Source organism: Somniosus microcephalus, chromosome 4 (assembly GCF_052327205.1).
Source record: "Somniosus microcephalus isolate GS21.2 chromosome 4, FLI_Smic_1.0, whole genome shotgun sequence".
Classification (NCBI taxonomy): Eukaryota; Metazoa; Chordata; class Chondrichthyes; order Squaliformes; family Somniosidae; genus Somniosus; species Somniosus microcephalus.
In genome coordinates, this window is record NC_140990.1 from 119,908,829 (window position 1) to 119,926,221 (window position 17,393).

The following is a 17,393-nucleotide window of genomic DNA, read 5'->3' on the forward strand; positions in this document are numbered from 1 at the left end:
TAGAAATTCCCCCTTATGCCCTGATATTTTCCACAAGCTGTGAGGAAGTGCATCTCTGTCTCCACCACTCCCTGACTGCAGTGAGAGCATATCCTGTCCTCTCTTGTCAGCCAGGTCTGTCTGTGTCTGCCTTTTTCGATAGCCAGGCTATGCTGACTAAGTCATTACATAGTAAAGGTTTTTCTCAATTTGCTATCTTTTACCGTGGTCAGGTATTCAGCAATGTTGTATTGTCTGTTTAGGGCCAAGTAGCAATTGAGTTTCTTTTGGTTTTTTTTGTTTCTGCTAATAGGACAGATACTTTTCCTTTTGCTTAGTGACAATTGTGTTGGGTCGAATTATTTGCGCTACGATGTCACTGTCCTGGGGCTGGTTATTTTTAGTAGTGTTAGTATTTACTTCACTGAGACCCAGGACTATTTGACTGAGGGTATTCTTCTTTATGATCCTCTCTTGGCATTTCAGGGCTTACAATGATCAGTAATGATACATGGGGACATATAATACAAATGTCCGTATGGATACATGGGGATTTATAAAGCAATATTCAGTAATGGTACATGGGGATTGATAATGCAATGGTCAGCAATGATATATGGTGACTGATAATACAATGCTCAGTAAGGATACATGGGCACTGAAACTGTAATGGTCAGTAAGGAAATATGGGGACTGATAATACAATGGTAAGTTAGTGAACATGGGGACTGATAATTGAATGGTCAATTAGGATACATGGGGACTGATAATACAATGTTCAGTAAGGATACATGAGGACTAATAATACAATGGTAAGTAAAGATACATGGCGACTGGTCATACAATGTTCATTAAGGGTATATGGGGACTGAAAATATAATGGACAGTAAGGATACATTGGGACTGTGTATAAAATGGCCAGTAAGGATACATGAGGTCTGATAATATAGTGGTAATTAAGTATACATGGGTACTGATATTACAATGGTCAGCAAGGATACATGGGGACTGATAATACAATGGTCAGTAAGGATACATTTTGGCTAATAATACAATGGTCAGGAGGGATATATGGGGACTGATAATACAATGATTTGTAAGGATACATTGGGAATGATAATACAATTTAAGTGAGGATACATGGGGCATGATAATGCAATGATCAGTAATGATACATAATGACCGATAATATAAAAAGCATGAAGAATACAATAATCTGATAATGGAATGGTCAGCAAGGATACATGGGGACTGATAATACATTGGAGGATAAGGATATATTGGGACTGCAAATAAAATTCCCTGTAAGGATACATGGGGACTGATAATACAGTGGTAAGTAAGGATAAATGCGGACTGATAATACAATGGTAATTAAGGATAAATGCGGACTGATAATAAAATGGTCATAAAGGCTACATAGGGACTGATTATAGAATGATCAGTAAGGATACCTGGGGAATGATAATAAAATATTCAGTAAGGTTTCTTGCGGGCTGTTAATAAAATGGTCAGTAAGGATACCTGGGGACTGATAATAAAATAATCAGTAAGGACACATTGGGAATGATAATACAATTGTAAGTGAGGATACATGGGGCCTGATAATGCAATGATCAGTAATGATACATAATGACTGATAATACAAAAAGCAGGAAGAATACATGGGATCTGATAATGGAATGGTCAGTAAGGATACATGGGGACTGATAATACATTGGTCAGTAAGGTTATATTGTGACTGCTAATAAAATTCCCAATAAGGATACATGGGGACTGATAATACAGTGGTAAGTAAGGATAAATGGGGAATGATAATACAATGGTAATTAAGGATAAATGGGGACTGATAAAAAAATAGTCATAAAGGCTACATGGGGACTGATTATAGAATGGTCAGTAAGGATACCTGGGGACTGATAATAAAATATTCAGTAAGGATTCTTGGGGGCTGATAATAAAATGGTCAGAAAGGATACATGGGGACTGATAATAAAATAATCAGTAAGGATACTTGGGGGCTGACAATACAATGGTCAGTAAGGACAATTGCGTTCTGATAACACAATGGTCAGTAACGATACATGGGGACTGATAACGCAATACTCAGTGAGGAATCCTGGGGACTAATAATAAAATAGTCAGTAAGGTACTTGGGGGCTGATAATAAAATGGTCCATAAGGATACATGGGGACTGACAATACAATGGTCAGTAAGGATACATGAGGACTGATAATACAATGTTCAGTAAGGGTACATGGGGACTGAAAGTACAATGGTCAGTAAGGATAAATGAGGACTGATAATATATTGGTCATTAAGGCTAAATGTTGGCTTATAATACAATATTTAGTAAGAATACATGGGGATAGATAATAGATTGGCCAGTAAGAATACATGGGGACTGATAATACAAAAGTCATTCAGGATATATGGGGACTGATAATACAATGGTCAGTAATGGCACATGGGGACTGGTAATAAAATGGTCAATAAGGATACATTGGGACTGTTATTGCCATGGTCAGTAAGGATACATGGGGACTGATAATAGAATGGTCAGTAAGGATACATGGGGACTGTTAAGAAAATAGTCAGTAAGGATAATTGGGGGTTGATAATACAATGGTTAGTAAGGATACATGGGGACTGATAGCACAATGGTCAGTAAGGATACATGGGCTCTGATAACAAAATGGTCAGTAAGGATACCTGCAGACAGATAATAAAATAGTCAGTGCGGACACTTGGGGGCTGATAATGCAATGGTCAGTAAGGACACATTGGGACTGATAATACCATGGCCAGTAAGGATATATGAGGTCTGATAATATACTGGTAAATAACTATACATGGGGACTGATAATACAATGGTCAGCTAGGATACATGGGGACTGATAATACAATGGTCAGTAAGGATACATGGTGACTGATAATACAATATTCAGTAACGATACATTGGGACTGATAATACAACGGTCAGTAAGGATACATGGGGAAAGATAATGGAATGGAAAGGATAGATTCATGGGGACTGATAGTACAATGATTAGTAATGATACATGGGGAGAGATAATACAATTGTCCGTAAGGATACATGGGGATTGATAATAGAATGTTTAGTGATGGTACATGGGGATTGACAATGCAATTGTCAGTAATGATACATGGTGACTGATAATACAATGGTCAGTAAGGATACATTGGTTGAAAAAAAAATTGTAAGTAAGGATACATGTGGACTTATAATGGAATGGTCAGTAAGGATATATGGAGGCTGATAATACAATGAACAGCAAGGATACATGGGGACTGAGGAAACAACGGAAAGTAAGGATAAATGGGGACTGATAATACAATGATCAGGAGGGATACATGGGGACCGCTAATATAATGATCTGTAAGGATACATTGTGAACGATAATAGGAGTGTCTGTTAGGATACATGGGGCCTGATAATGCAATGATCAGTTATGATACATAATGACTGATAATACAAAAAGCAGTAAGAATACATGGGATCTGATAATGGAATGGTCAGTAAGGATACATTGGGACTGATATTACAATGGTCAGTAAGGATACATGGGGATTGATAATAGTATGGTCAGTAAGGATACATTGTGACTGATAATAAAATGCTCAGGAAGGATTCATGGGACCTAAAAATTCAAAGGTCGTTAATGATACATGGGGACTGTTAATACAATTGTCCGTAAGGATACATGGTGATTGGTAATACAACGGATTGTAATGATACATTGGGACAGATTATACAACGGTCAGTAAATATACATGGATACCGATAATACAATGGTAATAAGGGTTAATGGGGACTAATAACGGAATGGTCAAAATGGATACATGGGGACTGATAATACAATGGTAACTAATTATACATTGGCACTGATAATGGAATGGTCAGTAAGTATATATTGGGACTGATAATACAGTAGTCACTAAGGATAAATGGGTACCGATAATACAATGGTTAGTAAGTGTACATGGGGATTAGAAGTACAATAGTCATTAAGGATATATGGGAACTGATAATACAATGATAAGCAAGGGTACATGGGGGCTGATATTACAATGGTAATAAGCATACATGGGCACTGATACTGTAATGGCCAGTAAGCATATATGGGGAATGATAATACAATGGTCAGTAAGCGTACATGGCGATTAGAAGTACAATGGTCAGTAAGGATGCATGGGGACTGATAATACAATGGTCAGTAAGGATACATGTGGATTGATAATATATTGGTCATTAAGGCTACATGTGGTCGGATAATACAAAGGTCAGTAAGGATATATTGTGATGGATAGTAGAATGGCAAGTAAGAATACATGGGGACTGATAATACAATGTTCATTCAGGAAATATGAGGACTGAAAATGCAATGGACAGTAAGGATACATGGGGACTGGTAATGCAACGGTCAGTAAGGATACATGGGGAATGAAAATACAATGGTCAGTAAGCATATATGGGGACTGATAATATAGTGGTCAGTGAGGATACATGTGGACTGATAATTAAAGGATCAGTAAAGTTACATGGGGACTGATAATGCAATGGTAAGTAAAGATACATGGGTTCTGATAATACAATGGCCAGTAAGGATACCTGGGGACTGATACTAAAATAGTCAGTAAGGATACTTGGGGGCTGATAATAAAATGGTCAGTAATGATACATGGGGAAGGTTGCACAATGGTCAGTAAGGATACATGGGCTCTGATAATAAAATGGTCATTAAGGATGCCTGGGGACAGATTATAAAATAGTCAGTAAGGATACATTGGGGCTGATAATACAGTGATCAGTAAGGACAAATGGGGACTGATAATACAATGGTAAGGATGGATATATTCAGACTGATCATACCATGGCCAGTAAGGATACATGGGGACTGATAATACAATGGTCAGTAATGATACATTGGGACTGATAATACAATGGCCAGTAAGGGTAAATGAGAACTGATAATATAGTGGTAAGTAAGTATACATGGAGACTGATATTACAATGGTCGGCACCGATACATGGGGACTGATCATACAATGCTCAGTAAGGATACATGGGGACAGATAATGGAATGGTCAGGAAGGATTCATGGGGTCTGATAATACAATGATCAGTAATGATACATGGAGACAGATAATACAATTGTCTGTAAGGATACATGGGGATTGATAATACAAAGTTCAGTAATGGTACATGGGGATTGAAAATGCAGTGGTCAGTAATGATATATTTTGACTGATAATACAATGGTCAGTAAGGCTACGTGGGCTCTGATACTTTAATGGTCAGTAAGCATATATGGTGAATGATAATACAAGGGTAAGTAAGGGAACATGGGGACAGATAATTGAATGGTCAGTAAGGATACATGGGGATTGATAATACAATGTACAGTAAGGATACGTGGGGACCGAAAATACAATGGTAAGTAAGGACACATGTGGGCTGATAAAGGAATGGTCAGTAAGGATATATGGAGACCTATAATACAATGAACAGCAAGGTGACAGAGGGACTGATAAAACAAAGGCCATTAAGGATAAATGGGGACTGATAATAAAATGATCAGGAGTGATACATGGGTCTGTTAATACAATGATCTGTAAGGATACATTGGGAAAGATAATACAATTGTCAGTGAGGATACATGGGGCCTGATAATGCAATGATCATTAATGATACATAATGACTGATAATAAAAAAAGCAGTAAGAATACATGGGATCTGATAATGGAATGGTCAGTAAGGATACATGGGGACTGAAAATACAAGGGTAAGTAAGGATACATGGAGACTGATCATACAATGGTCAGTAAGGATACATGGGAACTGATAATATAATGGTCAGTAAGGATACATTGGGACTGATAATTGAATGGTCAATAAGGATACATGGGGACCGATAATACAATGTTCAGTAAGGATACGTGGGGACTGACAATACAATGGTCAGTAAGGATAAATGGCGACTGATAATACAATGGTAAGTAAGCATACATGGGCACTGAAATTGGAATGGTCAGTAAGGATATATGGGGACTGATAATACAATGGTCAGTAAGGATACATCGGGACTGATAATACAATGGTCAGTATGGATATGTGGGTAATGATAATACAATGCGCAGTAAGGATACATGGGGACTGATAAAACAATAGGCAGTAAGGATACATGAGGAATGAATATAAAATGGCCATTAAGCATATAATGTGACTGATAATACAGTGGTCAGTGAGGATACATTTGGACTGCTAATTCAATGGTCAGTGAGGATACATGGGGACTGATAATACAATGGTAAGTAAGTATAAATGGGGACTGATAATAAAATGGTCATAAAGGCGACATGGGGACTGATTATAGAATGGTCAGTAAGGATACCTGGGGACTGATAATAAGATTGTCAGTAAGGATATTTGGGGGCTAATAATATAATCGTCAGTAAGGATACCTGGGGACTGATAATAAAATAGTTAGTAAGGATACTTGGGGGCTGACAATACAATGGTCAGTAAGGTTAATTGGGAACTGATACATGTGGATTGATAATATATTGGTCATTAAGTCTACATGTGGTCGGATAATACATGGTCAGTAAGGCTCCATGGGGATTGATAACACAATGGTCAGTAAGGATACATGGGTAACTGATAATACAATGGTCAGTAAGGATACATGGCGACTGATAATACAATGGTCAGTAAGAATACTTGGGGACTGATAATGGAATGGTCATTAAGTATACATGGGGACTGATAATACAATGGTAAGTAAGGATAAATGGGGACTGATAATAAAATGGTCAGTAAGCTTACATGGCGACTGGTAATACAATGGTCAGCAACGATACCTTGGGACTGTTAATAAGATTGTCAGTAAGGATATTTGGGGGCTAATAATAGAATCGTCAGTAAGGATACCTGGGGACTGATAATAAAATAGTTAGTAAGGATACTTGGGGTCTGACAATTCAATGGTCAGTAAGGTTAATTGGGAACTGATAAAACAATGGTCAGTAAGGCTCCATGGGGATTGATAACACAATGGTCAGTAAGGATACATGGGTAACTGATAACACAATAGTCAGTAAGGATTCCTGCTGTCTGATAATACAATGGTCAGTAAGGATAATTGGTGACTGATAATACAATGGTAAGTAAGGATAAATGGGGACTGATAATAAAATGGAAAGTAAGCATACATGGCGACTGGTAATACAATGGTCAGCAAGGATACTTGGGGTCTGATAATGCAATTGTCAGTAAGGATGCATGGGGGCAGATAATACAAAGTAAATTAAATGTACATGGGGACTGATAATACAATGGCAGTTAAGGATACAAGGGTACTGATAATGGAGGGGTAAGTAAGGATTCACGGGGACTGATATTACAATTGACAGATAGGACATATTTGGACTGATAATAAAATGGTAAGTAAGGAGACATGGGGACTGATAATACAATGCTCAGTAAGGATCCACGGTGACTGATAACGCAATGGTCAGTAAGGATACATGTGGACTAATAATACACTGATCGGTAAGGATACATTGGGAATGATAATACAATGGTCAGTGAGGATACAAGAGGACTGATAATGGAATGTTCCATAAGGATGCATGGGGACTGATAATATAGTGGTAAGTAGGGATACATGGGACTGATAATACAATGGTCAGTAAGGATACATGGGGACTGATAATACAATGGTCAGAATGGAAACATGGAGAATGATAACAAGGTCTGACAATACAATGATCAGTAATCATACATGCGGACTGATAATACAATTGTTAGTAAGTATACATGGGGATTGAAAATTCAATGGACAGTAAGGATACATTGGGACAGATAATAACATGGTCAGTAAGGATACATGGGGACTGATAATACAATGGTAAGTAAGGTATATGGGGATTGATACTGGAATGGACAATAAGGATAAATTGGGACTGATAATATAATGTTCAGTAAGTATACATGAGGCTGAGAATACAATGGCCAGTAAGGATACATGGGACCGATAATACAAAGGTAAGTATGGATACATGGGCACTGATACTAGAATGGTCAGTGTGGATATATGTGGACTGAAAATACAAAAGTCAGTAAGGATACATGGGGACTGATATGACATTGGTCAGTAAGGATATCTGGCGACTGATAATACAATGTTCAGCAAGGATAAATGGGGATTAATAATACAATTGTCAGTAAGGATACATGGGGACAGATAATGGAATGTTCAGGAAGGATTCATGGGGTCTGATAATACAAGGATCAGTAATGATACATGGGGACTGATAATACAATTGTCCATAAGGATACATTGATTTGATAATACAATGGACAGTAAGGATACATTGGGACAGATAATGCCATGGTCAGTAAGCATACATGGGGACTGATAAAACAATGGTAAATAAGGTACATGTGGACTGATTGTGGAATGGTCAATAAGGATACATGGGGACTGATAATACAATGTTCAGTAAGGGTACATGGGGACTGATAATAAAATGGTCAGTAAGGAAACATGGGTAATGATAATTCAATGTTAATTATGGATACATGGGCACTGATACTGGATTGGTCAGTAAGGATAGATGGGGACTGATAATACAATAGTCAGTAAGGATACATGGGGACTGATAATACAATGGTCAGTAAGGTTAAATGGGGACTGATAATACAATGGTCAGTAAGGATATATGGGGAAATGATAATGTTATGGTCAGTAAGCATACATGGGGACTGATAATTCAATGGTAAGGAAGGGTACATGGGTACTGATAATACAGTGGTTCTTAAGGATACACGGGGACTGATATTACAATGGTCAGTAAGGATACATGCGGACTGATATTACATTGGTTAGTTAGGATATACACGGACTGATAATACAATGGTACTTAAGGATACATGGGGACTGATACTACAATGGTCAGTCATCTATCGATCTCAGCCTTGAATATACTCAACGACTCATCATTCACAGCCCTCTGGGACAGTGAATTCAGAATATTGTCAATCCTCTGAGTGAGAAAATCCTCCTCCTCTCAGTCTCAAATGGCCGACCACTTATCCTGAGGGTTTGCTCCTAGTTGAAACACTCAAGCCAGGGGAAAAGCTTCTCCACATCTACCCTGTCAAGCCCCCTCATAATCTTGCATGTTTCAATAAAATGATCTCTCATTCTTCTGAATTCGAGAGAGTATAGGCTCAATCTACTCAATCTCTCATCTTTGGACAATCCTGTCATCCCAGGAATCAATCTAGTGAAGATTCGTTGCACCACCTATAAAGGAAGTATAGCCTTCTTTACATTCGGAGACCAAAACTGTACAGTACTCCAGGTGTGGTCTAACCAAAGCCCTGTAAAATTACAGCAGACTTCCTTACTGTTGTACTCTTAACCCCTTTGCAATTAAGGCCAACATATTATTTCCCTTCCTAATTTCTTGCTGTACCTGCAGGTTAACCTTCTCTGTTTCATGTACAAGGACTGCCAAATCCTGCTGAACAACAACATTTAATAATTTTTCACTAGTTAAAAAATATTTTGTGTTCAGATTCTCCCAACCAAAGAGGATTGGTTAAAGGACAGAAAACAAATAGAGTGGGTAAACTGCAAATTTTCATGTTGAAAGATTGTTACTGGTGGGGGCGTCACAAGTATCAGTCTGGACCCTCAGCTAGTTACAATCTAAATTAATGACTTAGATGAAGAGAATATCTACCCTGCTAATTATATCCTCAAAAGGATCTAATACATTTTTCAAACATGATTTCCCTTTCATGAAACCATGTTGACTCTGACTAGTCATGTTATGATTTCCTAAGTGCCCTGATACCACTTCCATAACAATGGATTCCAGCATTTTCCCGACGACTGATTCCAGGGTAACTGTCCGGTAGTTCCCTGTTTTCTCTCTCCCTCCTTTCTGGAGTAGTGGTGCTATATTTTCTGTCTTCAATTCACTGGGACCGTTCCAGAATCTGGAGACTTTAGGAAGATTGCTAACAATGCATCCACTATCTCTGTAGATTTAAAACTCAAGAATGTGGGCCATCAGGTACAGGAGATTTGTTGGATTTTAATCCCATTAATTTATCCATTACTTTTTCTTTAACAATATTAATTACTTTAATTGCCTCACTCTGATTAGATGAATGGCTCTCCACTATTTCTGTTTTTTCATTGTGTCTGTTACGGTGAAGACAGATACAAAACATTTTTTAACGTCTCTGCCATTTCCTGATTTCGTCCTATAAGTTCTACAGTCTCAGCCTCTAAGGGACCCACGCTTACTTTCACTACTCTCTTCCTTTTATGTACGTGTAGAAACTCTTAAAACCTGTTTCTATTTTCTCCCTCTTTAACAATTTTTTGGCCATCCTTTGCTGGTTTTTAAAACTCACCCAGGCTTACAATTCTTTTTGGCAACGTTACAAACCTCTTTTAATCTAATACTGCCCTTATCCTCATTAATAAGTCACGGATGGATCACTTTTGCCATGAAGTTTTTATATTTGAATGAAATGTATATTCGTTGAGAATTATGAAATATTTATTTAAATGCTTATCTACCATCATACCTGTTAATTTATTTTTCCAATCTACCTTAGTTAACTCGCCTGTCATACCTTTGTTATTGGCTTTAATTAAGTTTAAGACACTTGTTTCCGACTTAAATAGGTCACTCTTAAATTCTATGTGATATTCTATTATATTATGATCACTCTTCCGCAGAGGATCCCTTACGATGAGATTATTAATTATTAATTAACCAACAACAACAACAAATAATGTAACACCCTTATTTAAAAAGGGCAGTAGACAGAAGGCTGGAAACTATAGACCAGTTAGCCTAACATCTGTGGTAGGTAAAATTTTGGAGACCATTATTAAGCAGACAGTAACAGGACATTTGGAGAATCATAATTTAATAGGACAAAGTCAGCAAGGTTTTATGAAGGGGAAGTCATGTTTGACAAATTTGCTGGAGTTCTTTGAGGAAGTAACATATAGGGTGGATAAAGGGGAACCAGTGGATGTAGTGTATTTAGACTTCCAAAAGGCATTTGATAAGGTGCCACACAAAAGATTATTGCTTAAGATAAAATATCAGGGGATTGGGGGTAATATTCTGGCATGGATAGAGGATTGGTTATCTAACAGAAGGCAGAGAGTTGGGATAAATGGTTCATTCTCAGACTGGCAATCAGTAACTAGTGGTGTTCTGCAGGGGTCAGTGCTGGGTCCCCAACTCTTTACAATCTATATTAACGATTTGCAGGAGGGGACCGAGTGTAACATATCAAAGTTTGCAGATGATACTAAGATGGGAGGGAAAGTAATGAGTGAGGAGGACATAAAAAACCTGCAAGGGGACATAGAAAGGCTAAGTAAGTGGGCAGAGATTTGGCAGATGGAATACAATACTGGAAAGTGTGAGGTTATGCTCTTTGGCAGGAAAAATCGTACAGAAAGTTATTATCTTAATGGCAAGAAACTGGAAAGTACTGAAGTACAAAGGGACCTGGGGGTCCTGGTGCACGAAACTCAAAAGGTTAGTATGCAGGTGCAGCAAGTGATTAAGAAGGCCAATGGAATGTTGGCTTTCATTGCTAGGGGGATAGAATATAAAAATAGGAAGGTATTGCTTCAGTTGTACAAGGTATTGGTGAGACCGCACCTGGAATACTGCGTACAGTTTTGGTGTCCATACTTAAGAAAGGACATTCTTGCTCTCGAGTCAGTACAAAGAAGGTTCACTCGGTTAATCCCGGGGATGAGGGGACGGACATATGAGGAGAGGTTGAGTAGATTGGGACTCTACTCATTGGAGTTCAGAAGAATGAGAGGCGATCATATTGAAACATATCAGATTGTGAAGGGGTTGGATCGGGTGGATGCGGGGAGGATGTTCCCAATGATGGGTGAAACTAGAACTAGGGGGCATAGTCTTAGAATAAGGGGCTGCTCTTTCAAAACTGAGATGAGGAGGAACTACTTCACTCAGAGGGTGATAGGTCCATGGAATATGCTGCCCCAAAAAGCTATAGAAGCTACATCATTACATAAATTTAAAACAGAAATAGAGAGTTTCCTAGAAGTAAAGGGAATTCAGGGTTATGGGGAGCGGGAAGGCATTTGGACATGAGTCTAGGTTCGGATCGGTCATGGCCCTGTGGGTAGCGGAGCGGGCCCAGGGGCCGTGTAGCCTGACCCTGCTCCTATTTCATGTTTCAAATTCTGTTAGATTCAGGAGATGGTTCTGTGATAGTGGATTGGCGGTTAGGATCAGATGAGCCATGATCTAGTTGAATGGCGGAGCAGGCTCGAGGGGCCGACTGGCCTACTCCTGCTCCTATTTCTTATGTTCTTATGTTCTTATGTAACTTGTATTTATACAGCACCTTTAACGGAGTAAAACGTCCCAAGGCGCTGCACAGGAGTATTTTAAGACAAGAAAATTGACACCGATCCACATAAATATAAATTAGGGCATGTGTCCAAAAGCTTGGTCAAAGAGGTAGGTTTTAAGGAGCGTCTGAAAGGACGAAAGAGAGGTAGCGATTCAGAAAGGTTTAGGCAGGGAATTCCAGAGCTTAGGGCCGAGGCAACAGAAAGCATGGTCACCAAAGGTTGAGCAATTATAAGCATGGATGCTCAAGAGGGCAGCATTAGAGGGGCGCATATATCTCAGGGGGTTGTGGGGCTGAAGGAGATTATAGAGATAGGGAGGGGCAAGGCAATGGAGGGATTTGAAAACAAGACTGTGAAATTTGAAATCGAGATGCTGCTTATACAGGGAGCCAGTGTAGGTCAGCAAGCACAGGGGAGCTGGGCGAACGGAATTTGTTACGAATTAGGACACGGGCAGCCGAGTTATGGATGACCTCAAGCTTAGATTGTGTAGGCCAGCCAGGGGTGCATTTGAATAGTCAAGTCTGGATGTAACAAAGGCATGGATGAGGGTTTCAGCAGCGGATGAGCTGAGGCATGGGCAGAGATGGGCGATGATATGGAGGTGGAAATAGGTGGTCTTTGTTACGCTGCGGATATGTGGTCGGAAGATCATTTCATTGTCAAATATGACACCAAGTTTGCGAACAGGCAGATGTTAGGGAGAGGGACGGAGTCAGTGGCTCGGGAACGGAGTTTGTGGCGGGGCCAAAATCAATGGCTTTGGTCTTCCCACTATTTAATTAGAGAACATTTCGTCCCATCCAGTACTGCAAGTCGGACAAGCATTCTGACAATTTAGAGACCGCGGAGGAGTCAAGAGAAGAAGTAGTGAGCTAGAGCTGGGTGTCGTCAGCGTGCATGTGGAAAGTGATGCTCTGTTTTCGGATGAGGTTGCCAAGGGGCAACATGTATGTTGAGACCTTGTCTAATTACAGAAGACAAGATGTAAACTAACCTCTTCCCTGGTTGGTTCCACGATGTATTATTCTAGGAAACTGTCTCGAGTACATTCCAAAAACTCCTCTTCGAAACTACTTTTGCCAATTTGATTTGTCCACTCTGTATGAAGACTAATGTCCCCCACGATTATTGCATTACATTTGTTAGAAGCTTCTCTTCTTCCTTGATGAATACTCTGTCCAACAGTGTAGCTACTCTTCGCGGGGCTTACAAACTGTAGCCTCCAATGTTTTCTGTCCCTTGTTATTTCTTATTTCCACCTAGACTGATTCTACATCCTGTTCTTCTGAGCCACGGTCCTTCCACACTACTGCCCTTATGTCATCCTTTTTTATCAGTGCTACCCGCCCTCGATTTACATTCTGTCTGTCTTTATGGAACATCAAGTACCTCGGAATATTTAGTTAACAACGTTGGCCAACCGGCAATCAAGTCTTTGTAAAGTCTATTAGATCAAACACATTTATCACTATTTGTGTCATTAATTCCTCTACCGTGTTACAAATGCCTGGTGCATTCAGATAAAGCGCTTTTAATGTTAACCTTTTGCGTTTTTCCCTGATCTGACTGTATTCACTGATGCATTATTACTGTTAAACTCTCTGTCCCTCCCGGTCACAATCTTCTTATCTTTATCCAAATGGCTACACTGCTCTATGGACTTGAATTTTCTTTTGAGATTTTGTACGTTTTCCCTCTCCTGAATCCTCCCCCTTTTAGTTTAAAGCCTTATCTACAGCCTCATTTATTCAATTCGCCGGAACATTGGTCACAGCCCGGTTTAAGAGGAGACTGTCCCAATGGAACAGCGCCCTCCTTCCCCAGTACTGGTGCAAGTGCGCAATGAATCGAAATCCCTTCCTCCCATACCACTCTTTGAGCCACGCATTTAAACCTCTAATCTGTCTCACCCTATGCCAATGTGCATGTGACTCAGGTAACAATCCAGAGATTATTACCTTTATGAATCTGCTGTGTAATTTGGATCCCAGCCCATCAAACTTTTACATCAATACCTCATTCCTAGTTCTACCTATGTCGTTGGATCCTACATGAACCACGACAACTGGATCCTCCCTCTCCCACTTCAGCTGCTTCGCCAGCTATGTGCAGAAGTCCTTAACCCTGGCACTGGACAGGCAACACAACCTCGGAACTCCCGATCGCGGCTGTCAAAAACTGTGTCTATCCACTGCCTATACTGTCCCTTACCAGTGCCACATTTTTTGCACTCCTCTCATTTGAACGCCTTCATGTACCACGGTGACATGGTCAGTTTGCTCATTCACTATGCAGACTTTCCTTCATCCACACTGCCCACAAGATCCTTGCACTTGTTGGAAAGGGACAAAGGTCGAAGCTCCTCCAACACTGCAACTGGGGTCCCCTTGCCAGCCTGAGTCGCAGTCACACCCTTCTATCTATGACCGGACCTGTACCCCTTCTTACCTAACGGGTGTGACTGCCTCATCGATCAAAGGGCTAGAAATTCTGTAGAGCCCCATTTGGGGTGATAACATTTGAAATCTCGGTAAAGTATTGCCAGGCGATAATCATTTTCTGGCCCCGGGATATTGAGCTTTAGCGCTGCAAGAGGAAAGTGGAGCGCTAAATCAAGTGCTAACCACATCTCTTAGGGTGCTGAAGTGCGAGTATGGGGCAGTATTGGTAGTGCATTGAATAATGTGGAGTCCAAAGATACTGGCATCGGAGGCTGCTTCCCTCGCATAAAGTGAAGGGCCAATGATGCTGCAGAACATACTTCTGCTCAGATTGATTTGCCAGACGATCTGCCTGACTGCCATTACAGCCCCAACACTCTCAGAGAGTGGAGGGCTTGGACATCTCGCAACAGTAAAGCATCGAAAACTTTCAGCAGGCACCAGACTGGTGCAAAGAATAGCACTGCCTTTAATATGCGCTCCCCAAGCAGCCAGCCAAGGTAACAACGCCTCTACTTCCTGCCGATGCTGATGACCGGCGATACTGAAGGGGGCAGGAGGCAATCTCATATCCTGGGCGGGAATGGGGCACTGTGCACTTTATGACGTCACAAACTGCGAGGCACTAGAGGACAAGGTCCTAAGTGTTAGCGCCAGCGCAAACCGGCAGGGAAGTTCACACGCATTGCTGAATTTGCCGCACCCAATCGCTAACCTGTGAGTGTCCCATTACCACCCTGAGGTGCTAACAGGAGGCGGAAAGTGTCCAGCTAACTCTCCCCCTCCCTGATGGCCCGCAATGCCTGCAACTCGAAGTCCAGCTCAACAACTCTGAGCTGAAGTTCCTCGAGATGCAGACAATTACTGCAGATCTGATTTCTCGGGATCACGATGCTCCCAGATGCTGCAGTTGCAGCATACTTCCTGCACTGCCATCCCTAACAAACTTTGTTTATTTATTTAATTAATTAAACTTAATGAATTTAATCAACTTAGCTTATAGTTTTTAGCATTTTCACTAATTGCTTGATCTAGTTTAAGTTATAGGTAATTAAAATTAAATAGCGACCGGTCTACACGAAACACTGCAAGAATTGAAGGCAAAAGCAGCCCCTCCTTCCTCCTCTGCACCGAACTCCCACTCTCACCAAATTCCCACGTTTACACTCTGTTTATGATGCACTCCTTTTATGACATTTCTGTCCGTCCATTCCTTGCCTCAGCAGATTATTGATACATGTCTACACGTTTTCTACCCACAACCAAGTTACAAGTGTTCACGCAGCTTCCTGCTCACATTAATTACCCCCTATTCAGGCAATCAATTAAAGTTGACTGACTGGTAACTGTTAACGGCCACTGACAGGCAGTTTCTGTTAAAGCTGGACTAACTTGCAGTTTATTATAACAGTTTTGAAAGTTCTAAGTTAAATTCCAAAAGTCAAACTAAATTTCAGATTGAGACCCATTACTTACCAGAGTTCAACTTTTACCGAATTCCCCTCTTTAAACTCCGGTTAAAATGCACTCTGTTTATGCCCTCTCTTTGGCAATCTATTTGAAAGAAGTGGGTGGCTTAAAAAATGAGATAAAGTTGCATCCCGCAGGAAAGGAACCATAAATTTAAAGTGTATAAGGCAGATGCCATGATCTTAATAGGTAGAAAGAAATAAGGAAATAATCTGCATTCGAAATCCCAGCGGCAAGAACAGGCTTGGCGAATCCATTTCACGAGGGTTTGTTAAATCAACGCACAATAAATTTTGGATGCAGGGCTGACCTGTTCTGTTCTGTATGGTTGGGAGGGTGCTTTAAGATAAATTATTTTTCGGTAATAAATGAAGTGAATTATAACATCGGCCACTGTCTCTAGTTGAACAAAACTATTTAATGGATGAGGAAATAATTATCCAACAGACGGGCTTGGCACTAGTCTTACATTACCCAGGTCCTTGTCCCATTCAGCAGCCTTGCACACACAATCCAGCCTGGTGCACACGTGGTGGAAACTGTCCATTTCCCGTTCAGCAGCCTTGTGCGCACGACCCATCCTGGAGTACTTGTGAATAGCACTGGCCCTGTAATACCCAGGGACTGAGCCTTCAGCACAGAACCCAGCCTGGTGTACATGTGAATAGCACTGGCCCTGTAACACCCAGGTCATTAAATTTCAGCGTAGAACCCTGCCTGGTTTTCCTGTGAATAACACTGGCCCTGTATTACCCAGGGCCTTATCCTTCAGCACAGGACCCAGCCCGGTATACATGTGAATAGCACTGGCCCTGTAACACGCAGAGCATTATCCTTCAGCACAGAACCCTGCCTGGTATACATGTGTATAGCACTGACCCTGTAATACCCAGGACCTTGTAATTCAGCGCAGAACCCTGCCTGGTATACATGTGAATATCACTGGCCGTGTAATACCCAAAGTCTTGTCCTTCAGTGCATGACGATTACATCCAGAGCGTTATCCTTCAGCACACAACCCTTTCCCGT